Here is a 16,493-nt window from a genome sequence, read left to right as displayed (position 1 = left end):
CAGACGATCTGTCAGTGATGTCTCAGGGGGCACGGGAACACATCCTTACAACTCTTCATTCGACAGGGATTGGCTGGGTGGGATGACGAAGCTACTTCACTCTTCTTCACTTCACATCCATCCAGCTACACACCAGCTCATCAGGTAGAGACGTGTGGTACACTGGGGACATCTTTCTTGCGTTCTGTCGGAGCCCCTGCCCTGTCTTGTTTCCAAAGCTAAAGGTTACTATTTTACAGAAAGTCTGCTGTGGAAGCTGGTCAATTACTTTTGTACATTACAGGAACTTTATTTAAATGTCTGCCATCATAGAATAACAACACACTGAAGGCCCATCATCTTAGAAAGGCCAGTCATTACTTTAGTGTTGGGAGAAGGGACGTGAAGTGTGAAATGTTACATTACATATTACAATAGAATGGGTGCATTTTGGCTGATTTGTACCATAAAACCATTCAACTTTAAAGGTGTGTATTACAGTGAAATAATACATGTGTGCAATGTTGTTTTTCTTTCTTATTCTTTTTAACAGGAGGGCATCAAATCACACACTGTGAGGGACAGCAAAATAAAGTGCAGGTGACCTGGTTGCACATTACAAATAGCCAGTTTACTGTATATTTACAGTATATTACCTCTACACTGTGAACCATGTTTGTGTATTCCCATACCAATCTATTTAATATTCCCATACCATGTCTGGAGTTCTGTCAGCTGCTATTTGTTTTCTGAAGCTTCAAATGTTTTGCACATTACAGAAAAAAATGATGAATGTATGGGAGAAACATGATTCCTTTTAAATCAGCCAATACAAAACAAAGTCAATATCAATAAAACCAAATAGTTGTAATTGGTCTAAAACAACAGTCGTGCAGTAAATCCTCCCGTGATGGAGGCTCTGATGTTCCGTTTGTGTCAGAATAGTTTTAAGCAACGTATCCAACGGTTTGTATGATATCGCAATAAAAGTTACGAATACAAGTTTTTTTTAATTTTACATGAATACAGTCTTTTCAAAATACACAGGACACAACTAAGTTAGGTTTAGACAACAAAATTACTTTGTTACGTTTAGGAAAACATCGTTGTTTGGGTTAAAATAACTAAGTGCCGTTACTGAGGTACGCAAGTCACATGACAAATAAACCCATCCACCTCCCCTCCTTTCCTGGGCTTTTGTGGTCTTTATACTTCCCCGTTCATAATTAAGTGGATAACATACAGAATGAGTGGGATATCTACGACTTACACTGCATTATTCTTCATTGGTATAGCTATGAACGCTGGATGAGACCAGCCCGTTTAGAGACGCGTTGATTCAACTGTATGATCCTTTTGGAGGAAGTAGTTTGTGGAGCTTTAGACTTTTAGAGCAGGCTTATACAACCGGGTTCGGATGGGAGATTATGGCATATTTTTGCGGCTCAAAAGGTTCCATGTTCACTTGTTGTGTTGATAAATCAGCGTAACACATTTCCACTGCATGATTCCATCAGTTCAACAACAGCCTTGTCATACTCACCAATCTACTGCCCTCGCTTTCTCTTTGAACAGAAATAGTGTTTTCCATCATTTATTAATTCCAGTCGCTTCGCAGTTTTGATCGCTGTCAATGAAACTCAACACTTCCTGCTCAGATTTCTAACACAAAGCCTTCATACTGTCCACACAATCCATATTTACAGGACAGCTTTTATTGGAAAAGTCTGCGTCATTTTCAGAGTCTTTTGCTTTTGTCATCAGTTATTTTTTTACTGGAATTATGTGAAGTTGAATTATTATTATTATTATTATTATAAGTGACCTTTGGAGGAGCCGGTAGGTGCACTTTGTTGTCTTTGGACAGATCCAGTCTTTATGCTGAGTAACATATATTCAAAATATTCACAGGCATTTAATATATTGAAAGCTGCAAGGCTGAAGTCGTAGAGCCTCTTTCCTGCGCCTGGACCCTAATGAGTTTATCTATAATCTGCTTTCATTGCTGTATTTAGAAGTTTCCTCCTAAAAACAGCCAAGTGGTGTTTAATTGGTGGGACACGTTGCCCTGAGGTTTCAGCTGCAGGACGAGGGTTTTGATGTTGACATTCCTATTGATGTGAGTGATGATAGTTCCTGTCTGCTGGCAGAGGCACACACACACACACACACACACACACACACACACAGTAAACAGGATGCACCCTGTGGTAAGTTCCATTTAACCATCCGTAAAAGCAGGGCAGTTTCTTAGTGTTTATGGAGAGTTTTAATAGACTCCTAATTAACTCACTGAATATTAGACTTTTAGTGTGTGTGTGCGTGTGTGTGTGCCTTTCTTTGCAGTGTAGATGTACCTCAGAATTACATTATGGGCCCTCTCCCCCTAAATAGGGGCGTTTTGAGGCCGATGTCTTCACGCATTAGGCACCGCCTCTTGTGCCCGGCTGCAAGCCTGTAATTCGTGCATGAATGGGACCACTTCAATGTTTACTCACGCATTCAAAAAATGGTCACATATGCAGTCTGGAGCCCTGACCTCATTTGCCCTTCGCCCTCATTCTTTTCTTCCAACCTACTTCTCACTTTCTCTTGTTACAATCCCTTTCTCGCCTCCTTCTGTCCTTTCGTACACTCCATGATTCAGCTTGATGACTGCACTTTTGTTTGAATTAAAGGAATCTTGTAGCACTTGAGGTTTCACCTCATGCTCATCTTTACTGCTCTGTAGTGAGTAATGCGTCCCAGTGGAGACAAATGTCCCTCAAGTCATGGTTTAGTCATAGTTATGGGTTTACTTTAAAGATCTCTGCTGGAGCTTGTAAGGCTGAGCAGACCAACAACAGCACTGTGTTGGGGTGTTACTACAGGTACTGACTCCATGAGTTTGAAGGCTTATCAGACAGCACTGCTTATAATCCTGGGGCAGTAATGTAGAGCTCTGCCAATTTATAATGCTGACAATCATTACAATCTTACCAGTTGCAAATCACTAGGCGTGTCCTCCACTAAGAATTTGCATTGGTTAACTTTTATCTATTGGCGAATAATCGTCAAAACGTGTGTTTTTTCTTGCTCATTGATCTGTTTGATTTATGCATCTATGTATCTATAGAACATTAGTAAAAACAACTAAATCGCTTAGCTGTCATTTGAGAATAATGGACAGCGCTGTTTGTTGTGTGTGTGTGTGTGTGTGTGTGTGGTGCTTAAACGATGTGGAAATCAATAGAGACACGGTTTCTTATCCTGCTGCTTTTTGATCCTAATCCCATTTTCCACATTGTAGCGTTCCAGAGGCAGAAGGACAAGACAGGGAAGAGAAGGGACAGTCAGCTGGAGAGAGACAGAGCTACAAACAGCTGATTCTATTTGATGTTGTATGCTATGTGAGCGCTCTGATTAATAAATGGAAGCCTTTTCTTTCATTTAGAAATAGCCGTGTTGGTATTTACGTATGAACCTTTGTTCTATCTCCACATTTTCCCGTCACTGCGACTATTCAACTGTGAGATTGCCAGTTGAATCAGACACCGTAGATCGAATGGTTGACTATCGGGAGCACCCCTACAAATCATTGTTGGAAAATGAATGTTTTATGGTTATGGTTAAGGTTTGGTTCACTCTGTGAGTCAGGTGAAATGAATCATGGGGGAAGGAGAGGGAATCATATGGGAGCGTCTTATTTTCTTCACCGTACCTTTGACTTTATTTCCCTGCTTCCATCTTTTAGTTTTCCTTCAGTAATTCCCTCATCTCTTTAATCCTTTACATGACATTCATTTGGCAGACGCTTATCCCAAGCAATTTACAATAAGTGTGCAGCATAACTATCCTTCCATTATATTTCTCATGTTTTTCCCATTTATTTTCTTCTGTCAATGTTTCCTTTCACCGAGTCTCTTCTCTGTCTGGATTTCTCTTGTCAAATTCTCGATCTGTTCCTCTCTCATGTACCTTCTGCTTCATACCCCCATGTCCTGCTGACATTTAATCAGACGGATATTTTGCTGCCCTTAATATTTCAGCCATATTTATGATGAAGACTGTTTTCATCTGTCAGTCAAATGAGGAAAATTAATATTTTCTCTCTTGTGCTGAGAAACGCCGCCCCGCGACCTGAAACTGTCACAGGTTTGATCCTCCATCACAGGTTTGACACTCCATCCTGCCAGAGTGTTGTTGAGCAAAAATACAGGCCAGGCTATCGTTTTTTGGCTCATCATCACATTCTTATCTTATGCAACATACAATACAATAGAATAAAATAGATCATTATCGTCCCACCATGAGAACAGTTGTATTTGGCCCCGTTGAGATGAGATTACCATTACAGAGGAGGTGAGGAATGAAATATTCACTGTGCTCTTCTGTAATTTAACTTCTGGTTCTGGACAGTAGTTGAACCAAAGAGACATCACAGCACATGGTGTGTAATAGACATCGTCTATTGTTGTTTGGGACTTGGCTTGAGAACCAGAGGTTCAAGTCCTTCACGGACCGGGTACAGAGTATGGACTGGTGGCTGAAGAGGCACTGCCAGGTGCCCTAACTGCTCAGGGCGACTCATCCTTAGGACATCTTTCAACATTGATGCCTGTGTCTGTGTGTGTGCCAATTTAAGATATAGGTGAGTCAAAAATCATACTCCTTCTCAGACTCCAAACTTTCCAAGGATATCATAATCTCCAATGTCCATCGCAAATAAACATCCCAAAACCTGCTGACAAGTCAAAGAAAAGGATGCTTCATAAATCTTAAGTTTACTTCAGTATCAAAGATATTTGTGAATACATCACAAACATATACTGCTCATAGCTAATTCAGCATACTTTGACTAGCAATATGTGAACCATATACATATGTGCCATAGACAAGGGGCTCAAAGAGAATATCAGCAGCTACCTGTCGCTGACATGGCCATTTGTTGAACTTTCATTTGGTCTTGTTCTGCTGATGGCGTATTGGTTCACAAATAGGCCTCCATGTTAGTGTTAACATGCTCCCATATTTATAAGCAAAATCATTTTTGACTCTATTTTCATACAGAAGTTACTGGGTGGAGGTGAAACATGGCCCACATACATGCTCTGAAAAGGATTCAAATCAATGACCAGCACAGCTGACGTTACCACACGTCCCCAGAGAAATAAAGCTTTAATCTCACCAACAATAACAAGAACACATTAAACAGTACGTTGTTCTTTACAGATGCAGACTTCACAGATTACTGTAGAAACAGAAAAGCTGCTAATATGAATGGCTTATAACTACTTTTCAAAGCATTATTTAACTCTATGATAACCATTAATGAAGCTATTAGTGACATCATACAAAGCAACTGTTGAAAGATCGTAGAAAAGTAAAGTATAACTATTAGAACCTGTAACCTTTTTGATTTCAAAGTATAACCATTAAACATATAAACTCTTTTATTTCATGATAGATGTGATTAACCATATAAACTGCATAGACGCCTTATATAAAATAGTCACTCAAAACAATCCTTCCTCTTCTGAACAGGATCAAACCAGTTACATTCTGTTTCTGCCCTAGAAAGAGGAGGACTCATGTGTGAGGTTACCAGCATCACACCAGGATAAAAGCAGCAGAAGAACTGTGAGAGGGGGGGCTTTTTCCCCAACTAGAGAATGGGATAGACTTCTTGAATAGACCCTTAGGGGTCTTACCCCCTAAGAATAGAGGACAAGAAGACCCTTCTACTGGCTTACCCCTCAGAGGTGGGGAATAGAAGACGCTTTTGCTATCAGAGGAAAGATGGAGCCCCAGACATGACTGAGAGAGCCTGCACTTACAGGAAAACAGCAGAGCAGAGAGAAGGAAAGGGGAGATTAAGAGGAGAGAGCCTGGACTTTATACTTCATAGCAAATCAGTGAAAGCTGAAAAAGAGGAAAAGCCCGTTACAGTAGGAGTGTTAGAATTAGTTCTTCTAGCACTGTGATTGTTTCATTGAATTGAAATTGTTTTATGTGATTGTTAAACTTAAATAAAAACACAGCCTTACATTTTGTAAGTGTCTGAAACCAAACAAAGTATTCCGGTCCTTTAGAACAATTTTTAATAATTATTACTATTATTGCTTGGTTGCATGGGTCGTGTTTACTTTTGTAAGTGAGTGAGTGAGTGTGAACCCAGTCATAGCCCATTCATGGCTGCATGCTTAAGGACCTCTTATGGTTGAAGCACCTTTTATTGCCTGCTATAGCCTGTAACAGTTTGTGGGGTGTTTGGCTAGTCGCTAACAGCGAACAGAACTCCCAGCACACACACTGCTGTACCTCTCCACCACTCAGCCACAGTCAGGCAGCTTGGTGAGTTTTATTTAGTTCTTTGCAAGGTAGCGTGACGTGTCTTATACGACGACTTCGAATCACTTGCCTGTATTCATCGCTGCTTGTTTTTGAGGCTAAATGAAGTGTTCTAGGACGCCTTACATCCCATTAGTGTCGAGGTATTTGGTCATAAATTGATAGTTTGAAATGTATCACAATCCATCCTGAGGGGAACATGAATGGGTTGACCATATTTCAAGGCACTTGTTGAGACATTTCAGACTTCAAGCCGCTCCACTTATAATGTGTGAAGCATGGTTCATTTATTACATTCAGGAGGGCGTTTAAAGTGACTTACAGCACATTAGACATTGAACAGCAGAACATTAATAATAAATAAAGATATGCGCAGTATATATTGTTATAAAGCAGCTTTGTAGGTGTTTTAACTTTTGCACAAGTTCCTTTTTAACACAGGAGACGTTGTACGAGCAGCACGTTAGCAAAGCAGCGGCTTCAGAATTATACAGTGGGTACGGAAAGTATTCAGACCCCTTTAAATTTCTCACTCTTTGTTTCATTGCAGCCATTTGCTAAGCCTCTTAAGCCCGACACCCCCAAATTTGGGGGCACTCGGGCTCAGAACCCCTCAAAATCAAATGCGGAAAATAGCATGATTATTAGCCAGTAGTGTGGACGTGGCCACTTTTTTTTTTGGATGAAACAGCAACGTATGGACAACAACATCATATAAGTCACTTCTTATACACTCCAAACACAACTATAGGCTACTCATATAAGCAAAAAAATATCGTGGCATAAAAGCACCAAATCCGGGCCAGAAATCGGCGTTATGAGTACCGCAAATCAATGTTTGTACCCTCATGCTAACAGCTACCAAGTCATGCAATGCATTTAATAGCATTAGCACACGTGGCGGAACACGTAACTAACTTCTGTTTTACGATCCGTATAAACACTAAACAGTTGTGAGTGATCAAACGTACCTTCATGCTGAACTCCGCCGAAAAAAATCGTAGGTATGCGCCCAAGTTTTATGAAAAATATGGATAATAACGTCGGAGAATTTCCGTTCCAAAGCTGTAGTCCTTGTTGCCAACTGCATACTGTTGACTTCCGACTTGTTTCCAGAATAAGAGCGGTCAAGCAGGCTTGGGCGAGTGGTCAGACTGCCTGCGACCGGAAATTTCCGCCAGGGTACACGCGTCACTTCTGGCAACTTGATTGCTTGAAACTTTTGCCGATCACCACCAAACTCGACAGAGGTCTTCCTCAGACTCTGACGCGTCGAAGGAGGGGTTATTTTTTGAAATCGACCGAGGATAGGCTGAGATCCAGCCACATACACACACATGAACTGAGAAAATCCTACAGATGACAGCCAAAACTGGCTCTGATGAAGTTATGAATATGATTCCTATTATCTGTATTTGGATGTATTGAATCATATGAGTGATAAAGAAAGTGAAATATATAGTTATATAGTGTATAAAAGTATAATGTAACAGCTGGTTCGAAAATGATGACCTCGCCTGACCGCTTTGTACTAAAACCTCATTCTTAACTTTATTCCACTTTAACCTTTTTTTAATAACTACTGATCAGTTATGCTATGACTTGGGAAAGTTTTAGGGAGCTAGCTGCATTATTTCAAAAACCTTTTATCAATGAAAGTGCATTTTTTCCAGGCGAAGCTGAATATTTTCAATTTCAGCTGTGTAATGTCTTATTTTACTATATTAACCAGCAACATATACACAATATTACCTATCTAAACTATGTCACAGGTGTTGTGATCTGATTATATCAACAAAAATTATTAAAATCGACCTTGTAGTTACAGAACTATGGTCAGTTTTGTAGGGCTATGCTTTTTCGCTCAGAGACCTCAAAAACGGCTCCGAGCTTAAGAGGTTTGCTAAAATCAAAAAAGTTCATTTTATTTCTCATTAATGTACACTCAGCACCCCATCTTGACAGGAAAAAAACAGAAATGTAGAAATTTTTGCAAATTTATTAAAAAAGAAAAACTGAAATATCACATGGTCATAAGTATTCAGACCCTTTGCTGTGACACTCATATTTAACTCACATGCTGTCCATTTCTTCTGATCCTCCTTGAGATGGTTCTACTCCTTCATTGGAGTCCAGCTGTGTTTAATTAAACTGATTGGACTTGATTAGGAAAGGCACACACCTGTCTATATAAGACCTTACAGCTCACAGTGCATGTCAGAGCAAATGAGAATCATGAGGTCGAAGGAACTGCCCAAGGAGCTCAGAGACAGAATTGTGGCAAGGCACAGATCTGGCCAAGGTTACAAAAGAATTTCTGCAGCACTCAAGGTTCCTAAGAGCACAGTGGCCTCCATAATCCTTAAATGGAAGAAGTTTGGGACGACCAGAGCTCTTCCTAGACCTGGCCGTCCAGCCAAACTGAGCAATCGTGGAAGAAGAGCCTTGGTGAGAGAGGTAAAGAAGAACCCAAAGATCACTGTGGCTGAGCTCCAGAGATGCAGTAGGGAGATGGGAGAAAGTTCCACAAAGTCAACTATCACTGCAGCCCTCCACCAGTCGGGGCTTTATGGCAGAGTGGCCCGACGGAAGCCTCTCCTCAGTGCAAGACATATGAAAGCCCGCATAGAGTTTGCCAAAAAACACATGAAGGGCTCCCAGACTGAGAAATAAGATTCTCTGGTCTGATGAGACCAAGATTGAACTTTTTGGCGTTAATTCTAAGCGGTATGTGTGGAGAAAACCAGGCACTGCTCATCACCTGCCCAATACAGTCCCAACAGTGAAACATGGTGGTGGCAGCATCATGCTATGGGGGTGTTTTTCAGCTGCAGGGACAGGATGACTGATTGCAATTGAAGGAAAGATGAATGCGGCCAAGTACAGAGATATCCTGGAAGAAAACCTCTTCCAGAGTGCTCTGGACCTCAGACTGGGCCGAAGGTTCACCTTCCAACAAGACAATGACCCTAAGCACACAGCTAAAATAACAAAGGAGTGGCTTCGGAACAACTCTGTGACCATTCTTGACTGGCCCAGCCAGAGCCCTGACCTAAACCCAATTGAGCATCTCTGGAGAGACCTGAAAATGGCTGTCCACCAACGTTCACCATCCAATCTGACGGAACTGGAGAGGATCTGCAAGGAAGAATGGCAGAGGATCCCCAAATCCAGGTGTGAAAAACTTGTTGCATCATTCCCAAGAAGACTCATGGCTGTACTAGCTCAAAAGGGTGCTTCTACTCAATACTGAGCAAAGGGTCTGAATACTTATGACCATGTGATATTTCAGTTTTTCTTTTTTAATAAATTTGCAAAACTTTCTACATTTCTGTTTTTTTCTGTCAAGATGGGGTGCTGAGTGTACATTAATGAGAAATAAAATGAACTTTTTTGATTTTAGCAAATGGCTGCAATGAAACAGAGTGAAAAATTTAAAGGGGTCTGAATACTTTCCGTACCCACTATGTATATATATATAGAATTATAGTATATAATATAGTCCTAAAAGTGATTTTGCTTGGAGGTGCAATGCATTGCTCTCAGTGGGGCTTACAATGTCGTCTGATTCACTGCAGTATGTTGACAGCTGTCTCACCAGCACACACACACACCTGAGCACATTTGCATGGAAACAGAACTTCACAAATGCTGCACATTACGAAACAAAACACACATACACAGTGAGGACTGTACACAGCCAAGTGAAATACTGCAATAGGGCTGACTGTGTGTGTGTGTGTGTGTGTGTGCATTTCAAAGGCAGACTGCCATTTGACTCTGAAGCCTGTGCAGATGACTCACACAAACAAACAATAGGTGTAATGGGTCGTCACGATAGAGCTGACAGGGTCAATGACAAGTGACGAGTCAAATCTCTCACTGTCTGCTTTTCCTCCTCTCTGTTGGCTTCCCTCCTGTCGGATCAAATTGGACTCTGCTGAGTGTGTGTGTGTGTGTGTGTGTGTGCTCCTGTGGGTCTTATGAGAGGCAGAACAGAACAGAGAGATATTTTGACCTTGAAGAAAGAAGAGAGGAAATTAACTTTGTCAATTGCCGGCTGAAATAAATTGTCCCTGTCTGAAAGAAAACATCAATCTACCGAGCGCTGGTTATTCAGATCTCAGGCAGGTAAGAGTCATAGTATTCGTATCACATAATGATGCAACATTGATTTGCTCTCGGTTGTATTAGCTCCACTCATCGGTATATCAGTATAACAATGTACTCACACATTTTTGAGAGATCTCGAAAACATGACGACTTAAGGTAACTTCCCATATAATTCCTTATTAAGATTAAAACAAGACTCTTTAAAAATGGTCACATGTGGCCTGACTTGCATATTTTTTTATTTTAAAGCACTCCAATTTATCTAAAAAAAAGTGACTGAAGCTTCAAAGGCCTGTGTAAATGAATCCATTTTGAACAGACATTTACACATACCTGCAGTATCTTTTGATGGGAGTCTGATGCTGGAGGTGGTAGGGTAGCGAATTCACATCAGGAGTTGGATGAAAAGAGCACCTGATTGGGCTAAATAAAGAACACACTGTTTTGTGATTAGCTGCTTTGTGGGCAAAGAGAAAAAGTGAGATAAATCATCTTGAATTGTTAACAAACTGGATGGTAGAAGAAAGCAAGCTTACAGCTGTAACCGGGGGAACTGAAGAAAGTGTTTGAGAACCACTGGTCTACAATCATGACAGGGGGGAAAACTGAGAAGACAGTCCATCAGGTAAACAAATCCAAAGGGGCAGGCCGGAAATCGAGAAGTCTAAAATCAGGCAGAAGGTCGGACATGCAGATACAGGTTCCAGGAATCAGTTCGAAAGCAAATGCCAAGAAACAGCAAAGAAAAACAAATTTGACGGTTTGGCAGGGGATGAATGGATGAATGGAAGTGGTCTGGTAAATCAACTGAGTGGCTGATGAGGGAATGAGATGGGGTGGGTGAGAAAGTTCAAGTGACTGCAGAGCAGATGAGGGAAGTGGGAAAAGGTGTGTAGATGAGTGTGTCACTCAGGTGATGGGGAGAGGAGTCCATGGGCTTCTGGTGGATGGGTGGCAAATAGCAGTGGAGGAGCCTGGAGAATAGGGAATGCAGCTGGAGAGGAGGGACAGAGAGAGACTGTGACATTTTGTAATTTTGGTCCCGAGGCTCAGCCAAGGAGTAGATAATCTTTCTGTAACCTCTTGATGACACAGTTGGATTCATCAACCAGCGATTTCCAGCGTGCACTTGCTGGTTTGCAGCTGACTGGGGAGCAATGGATGAGCTTTACCAACTCAAAGTCAAAGGCAATGTGACTTTGACTGAAAACCGGCTTGCCTTGGAGGGTTTGGAAGTTACTTGCTGATAGAGATTGGTAGAAAGATGCCAAAGTATCAGTACTATCAAGATATGTCTTGTTTTGAGTATCAATATTAACATCAATAGGGCAAAAACCCAAGAGTGTGACTCTACATCACATTCTGCATAGATTTTCCTGTTCCGATGTGAGGGTCCTGGGACAAGAGGATGTCAAATGTGTACATATTGTAAAGCCTTCTGAGGCAAATTTGTAATTTGTGATTTTGGGCTATACAAAAATAAATTGAATTGAATTGAATGAAGCGATCAACTCATTAGTTCAAAGCCAACATGTTGAGTATCAAAAATGTTCCATCCAATACTTCTGTGTGGGCCAAAGTCTCAGAGCAAAGGACCAACCGACATGGTCAATGACAGGGGTCACCAACCTTTTTTAAACTGACAGCTACTTCAAGGGTACCGAGTAGTACGAAGGGCTACTTATTTGATACAAACTTCCTGAATAACAAAGTTGCACAGATCACCTTTTAATAATATGTGTGAAGAGACTGTCTGATCACATGTCAATGTTAATTATTCCTCACAATAATTATTAACAATGATTTCCACAACATGATAGTAGGAAACAGATATATTTAAACATTTATTTCTCTTGTTCTGTTTCAACATTTGAAAGTCAGAGGTATCACATCTCTGATATTTTAATAAATATCTTTCTTGACAGTTTTGTATGAATAAGCACATTTGTAGCATTTGGTTCAAAATCACACCCGTTATATTTTTGTAAAAATTATCACTTCTAACATTTTTTATGAAATCATTAACTGTCATATCTTCAAATCATGTCTCGTTTGTACTAACCACTTTTGTAACATTTTTGAACAAATCATGATCAACAAATCAACTCTGTCCCATGTTTATATAAATCATCAGTTATGAATATCCTGTGTTGTTTGGCTTTGGAGCGGATGCCATTTATGATCACGACAGGAGTCATCACATGATCAAAGCCGGTTACTTTTGCACATAGCGCCTGCTGGTGAATGATGCAGTGGTAATGTAGACAGTTTGGGAAGTCAAACCTCTAGTCTGGGCCTTTTCGGTCGGATTGCGTTGCCTCGCCTTTACCCCCGCCACCCCTGAGTTGTTGCCCCGCGGACTGTTCTGAGGATTTACGGACCTGACAACGGGGTGCGCTCGCGGCGCGCGTCCGGCGCCAACGGGAAGCGCCCACCATTCAGAACCTGAAAACCCAGTGCGGTGCGGCAGCCTCTTCCTGGCTGTCCGCCGTGCGCCTCTGGGTCCCAACTCTCTTATGATGAAATATTGTCATTTTAAAATCAACATTCATGCAAGCGTTTTTGATTAAAAATGAACAGCAACTAAAATGTTTAAACGGAGCTCGTGATTAATACTATTTTTAGAACATGCCTTGCGGGCGACTCACGTGGTCCCTGCGGGCGACCAGGTGCCCGCAGGCACTGTGTTGGCTACCTCTGGTCAATGAGCTCTCGGTAGTTGCATAACAACTGAGATTTTGGAAACAAGCTTCCTTCATAGGAGATCTGGCTCAACCTTGGGGACATTGTGAGGGATGCAGATGTGTGTCCGAAGCTTTGAGTGGAAGTTGAGGTGCTTTGGGGTTTTGATTAGGATGCCTCCTTGACTCATTTCCCCCGGAGGTTTTCAAGGTATGTCCAACTGGAGGGAAAACCCAGGGAAGACTCACAACATACTGGAAGTATTATATTTTCCATTTTGCCTTGGAATGCTTGAGGATCCCCCAAAGAGTGTTTGGTGTTGTGGCAAGGATGAAGGACTTCTGGGCTACTCTAATTAGTCGGCTGCCACTATGGCCAAGACACAAATGTAACTGAAGATATTCAGACATTTCTACTTCCTTCTTTTTGGGCGAAAAATGTAACTTCCTTTGCAGAATCTATGGGTTGCGGAACCATCGCAGTAGTGCCTTTCTCTTTCTCCTTATCATTTTCCCACTAAGGCACTTTTTCAGCACATGCCAGGCATCATAAAAATGGCGGCAGATCTGAGAGACCTTGCAATGCAGGCAAAAAGACCTGCACCTGCTTGCAGCCTCTTAAGCGGGAATGTCTACCAGCAGGAGCCGCTAGCAAGATGTCATCCATTGTGGCCTTGCTCCCAGAGCTTTAACCCTTCACGGAGGAGGTTTTTCCGACCCCGGAAAACTAAGAGCAGCAAACAGACAATTTTGACTTTTTCTCCTTGGCTCTAGACGAGAGCTGTGAAATCCGCGACACAGCCCAGTTACTCATCTTTGTACATGGGATAATGAAAGACTTTGAGATTACGGAGGAGCTGGCAGCAATGCAGTCAACGAAAGAAACAACGATGGGGAGTGATTTGCTGAAGGAGGTAAATGCTTTCTTTGACAAGCTGGGACTGAAATGGGACAAACTGGCAAGTGTTACAATCGATGGTTGTCCAAATCCAAATGGCTCCCTGTAGCATTTAGGATCCACTTTAATTAAATTCTCACCCTCACTTACAGAGAACTACACGGCCAGGCTCCTACATATGTGACTGAACTACTTCACCCCTATTCACCCGCCCGCGCTCTCAAACATCTCAAACATGTTAAATTATCTGTTCGTCCCACGCACTCGCTTTAAGACCCGTGGTGACGGAGCCTTTGAGGCAGTAGCACCAAAGCAGAATGCTCTGCCTGAACCCTTACGTTTTGCTGTGTCTGTTAACTCATTCAAAAATCAGCTCAAGACACACCTGTTTAGACTGGCGTTTGGGTAACAACTCATGTCCTAAGGCCTGCATTTAAACCATGTTTTACGTTTTTACTTTCTGTTTTTGTGCCTTTTAATGTAAATTATTGGCCCTTATATGGTCACATTGTGCTTTTTATGTTTGTAACTCTGCTCATGTTAAGCACTTTGTGACTAATATAAATACATTTTACTTACTTACTTAAATCTGACAGAGAAAAATGCCAGATTTTTTAAGCGTGAGAAGTTTTGTGAGAAGAAAGGCAAGGACGTCCAAGAGCTCTCAGATGCAGACTGGATGGCCAATCTTGTATTTGCTGTTTATGTGACTGCACTTATGAATGAACTAAATACCACACTCTTTGTACATGAAAGGTACAGCCTGGTGAAGGCTTTATGAGAAAGTTGCAGTTTCTTTCAAACCAGATGGAGGGTAACATTCACACCCACATCTAAGAGAAGCCACACCATCAGCTGATCACTTCTGCAGGTATTCCTCCATGTTAGGGTCACTGCATGGAGAGTTTTTAAGGCGCTTTGAAGACTTCACATGGATTCTTCTCCCTTCACAGTGATGTTCAGCTTGAACTCATTGACCTGCAGTCTGATACACTTCTGGCAGAGCTCAGTATAACTGCTGGATTTTTATTCTATTTTTCTCTCGAAGACGAGAACTTTCCACAAACGAGGAGATCTGCTCAGAAGATGTTGGTTCTCTTTGGATCCATCTCCATATGTGAACAAACATTCTCTGTGATGGAGTTTAATTAATCCAGATCCAGATCCTCTCTCACTGACATCACCTGTCAGCTGTCCTTCACATCTCACCTCACACATTCAACCTGACTTCAGAGCACTCGTTCAAGCCCAACACACACTAGAGTTCTCGCAACAAGAAAGAATAATTGAAAAACAGCAAATGAGGTAAATTGGACTTCAAAGAAAATAGCAATAGCACTTATTACTTTTTTGTATAAAGTTAATTTAATGCTGCTCTTTTTCAAAATCGTTTTTGTGAATGTTGATTAAATAGTGATATAATGTAGACGTTTTTACTCTGCCCGATTCTAATATTTACTCTGACCAGTGGCAGCTAATTAAAACCATACAATTTACAGCTTTTCATAAAGAGATAAAATTCATATTGAGGAGAATTGAGTTCAGCCTTTTGGGCCGGCCCTCCACAACAGGCCTAGTTTCTCATGTGGCCCTTTGGGACAATGAACTGCCCACCCTTGCTCTACATTAACTGTGTGGAGCTTTCCACAATCCATATTCGCCTGTGTGGCTGAGTTGTACTAATAACACACAGATGCACATACACATGAGCATATGTATGGATGTCTTTTCCTTTGAGTCTCTTCCTACACACATACACACCACATACACACCCATTTTTATTCCCATCACTCCTGTCATCCTCCCTGACTCTTCCCATTGACTCCCGCTTTCTTCATCTTCTTTCACTTCATCATCAGCTCAGTTGTTGTTCATTCAGCTCAATTTTCTTTCACCTTTCTCTTCATATATTCTCATTTTCTTCAGCTCAAATTTCCTCTCTCCTCCATGTACTCTGCTTTGCTGAGTTTAAACACCATTGGGGAAACGCTCCAACATCCAGCGACAAAACTTCCCATGACGTTTTAACTCCACATGTATCCTACAGAGTCTGCTCAGTTATAATTAGGCAGGGACTCCAACAAACATATGGAGGCACAGAGCAATTTACACCACACTGACTGCTCAGGAAGCCATGCAGATGTCTGCTATGGAAGGTTGGCTGTTTAAATTAGGTGAGGAGGAAGGTGCTTGGAAGAAACATTAAAGGTTTTGTGAATGCAAGTAGGAAAATACAGCTTATAGTTGTGAAAGTGAGGTCCAGGGACATTTTCTCTCGAAACACTCTTTTTATTCATGCCTCGGTTGTCTGTACGTCGGTACGTCGCATTCTCGTGAAGGCGATATTTCAGGAAATCATGGAGGGAATTTCTTCAAATTTGGCACAAACATCCCCTTGGACTCAACACTTAGATTTTGGAGGTCAAAGGTCAATGTTATTGTAACCTCACAAGACACATTTTTGACCATAACTCAATATTTCATATGGTAAT

Source organism: Anarhichas minor, unplaced genomic scaffold (assembly GCF_050575085.1).
Source record: "Anarhichas minor isolate MPS153535 unplaced genomic scaffold, ASM5057508v1 ptg000007l, whole genome shotgun sequence".
NCBI classification, from domain to species: Eukaryota; Metazoa; Chordata; class Actinopteri; order Perciformes; family Anarhichadidae; genus Anarhichas; species Anarhichas minor.
The sequence above is the reverse complement of the archived record's forward strand: the minus strand, read 5'-3'. Positions refer to the sequence as shown.